This window comes from Pezoporus flaviventris, unplaced genomic scaffold (genome assembly GCF_033815535.1).
Source record: "Pezoporus flaviventris isolate CSIRO_AGI_PZ_B2104156 unplaced genomic scaffold, CSIRO_AGI_Pfla_v1 ptg000116l, whole genome shotgun sequence".
Taxonomy (NCBI): Eukaryota; Metazoa; Chordata; class Aves; order Psittaciformes; family Psittacidae; genus Pezoporus; species Pezoporus flaviventris.
Genome location: NW_026892664.1, coordinates 187,341 through 189,697, shown reverse-complemented (window position 1 = coordinate 189,697; position 2,357 = coordinate 187,341).

Sequence of the window (2,357 nt, the reverse complement as noted above, 5' to 3'; positions counted from 1 at the left end):
CCAATGTGAAGCCACAATGAGCAGAGCGATAGGGTTGTAGCTCTTCCCTGTGAGGGTGCTGAGGCACTGGCACAGGGTGCCCAGAGAAACTGTGGCTGCCCCATCCCTGGCAGTGTTCAAGGCCAGGTTGGACACAGGGGCTTGGAGCAAGCTGCTCCTGTGGCAGGTGTTGGGGTTGGAACTGGGTGAGCTTTAAGCTCCATTCATGCCAACCTATTCCATGATTCTATGATTTTAGAAACAGAGAAAGGATGCATGAAAGAATTAATGGTGTCACATTCTTTTTGGCTTGATGCCATCTGCAAGTTCTCCATGTGCTTTGTCTTGCAGATGAGGGTAAATCTGAGATCTCCTTTTGTGAATTTGCAGCATGGGAAATTCCAGTTAGAAACAGAGGGAGGGGGAAAACCCCACTGTAAGAGCAGTCAAACACTGACATAGGGGCCAGGGAGGGTGTGAAACCTCTGCCCCTGTTTGTCCCCAAGGCTCAGGAGGAAAACAACTGTCATCTGGGTTAAATAATAACCAGGGAATTATCAGGAAGCTTTGGGAACAAAGCAGGTTTCAGCTGATTGACCCTGGGTGCCTGTTAGTTGTGTGTTGTTAAGAAATGAGAAGACCACTTTGATCCTGACTTAACTGAATCCAGCCATGGACCTTCTCCCTCCAGCCTAGGTTATTATGTGTGTCTAGGACAGCCCTAAGGCTCAGCCGTGGCTCCGGGTTTCACCATGGTCCCGGCAGAGGCTGCAGGTCTATGGGCTGAGGTAATGCACACATTGGAGTATTTTGAAGTGGTTTATGTATGCAATGTTTGGCCATCACCAATCAGCTCTCTGTGCAGGAAAGCAACAGGAGAGACATCAGGGCAGGCAATGCCATCGGTACAGGCATCCATGGGCTGCCACGTAGGAGGTCTGAAGGGTGATGAGCAGCACCACAGCTCCTGTGCTCTGTTGTGATCAGGCTGCCATGGAGATTGTGGCTTCTGTTGCTGCCAACAGGGAGCTCAAAAGCAAAGGCATGGAGCAGTTGATGGGGATTCCTTTATAGTTTCTGCCCTTGGTGGGGATTCATCACTATCACGTCTTAAAACACTTTCAAAGCACCTTCATTCATAGTAGTGGTCACACAATTTACCATATTCCACTGAAATTCTTTGCTGTCTGAAATGAAATGAGGTGAATGGTGCTAGAAATCATTGAACGAGGTTTGTACATCGAAACCTAAAATTACTGCCTGCATGGCATCACACTTAATTTGCTGTCATCTCTATTTCTCTTGCTAAAGGTGTTTTTGTCCTTCTCTTAAGGCCCTCAATGAATTTAACAACACTGTCTAGAAATGGAGTTTGATCCAGTGGAACGGTAGAATTCATTCTGTTTATTCTCATTTGCCAAGCAAAAGGGAGAGCAAAAAGGAAAAGAGCTTTAAGCTCACCAAGTTCAACTGTTCCCCAGCACTGCCAAGGCCACACCTAACCCATGGCTCTGAGGGCCTTGCCTATACAGTTTGTGAACAGTTGCAGGGCCGGTGCCTGCAGCCCTGCCCTTGGCAGCCTGTTCCAATGCCTGAGCACCCTCTGGGGCAGGAATTGTTCTTCAGCTCCATCTAAACCTGCCCTGGTGCAGCTTGAGGCCGTTTCCTCTTGTCCCATCCCTTGTTCCTTGGGAGCAGAGCCCAGCCCCTCCTGGCTCCATCCTCCTTTCAGGCAGGTGTAGGAAGTGATAAGGTCCCCCCCTTATCCTAAGATGAAGAGAACTGCACACTTGTAGTTGTCTACTTGTGTCTGGATTAGGTGAAATAAAATGCTAATTAAACAATTAGGTGAAATTAACTACTAAATATAATTATCAAAGTTTGGAGAATGAAATTATTTGTATTCTAAATCACATCAACCTGTGCATCATGTAACTCTGTTTGCAGAAAACCCCAAAATGTTGTTCATATTTAACAAAAACAATCTCCCCCAGTATATCCATTCTATCTGGTCCTAAACTTACAACAATAAAGATCATTTTATTTTTGTGAGCTTCCTCAAAGCCTCCTTCACCTCCTTATTCCTCAGGCTGTAGATCAAGGGGTTCAGCGTGGGAGTCACCACGGTGTAGAGCACCACAGCCCATTTATCTGCTGCTCTTGAGCTGTCTGAGCTGGGGAATAAATACATAAAAAAGCATGCCCCATAGAAGATGCTGACAGTGGTGAGGTGGGAGGTGCAGGTGGAGAAGGCTTTGCGCTTGCCCTCGGCTGAATTGATGCTCAGGATGGTGGCGATGATGGCCACGTAGGAGAGCAGGATAACCAGGCTGCTGGACACACCAAAGAGAGATGCTGCAGTGGTCAGGATGGTGTGG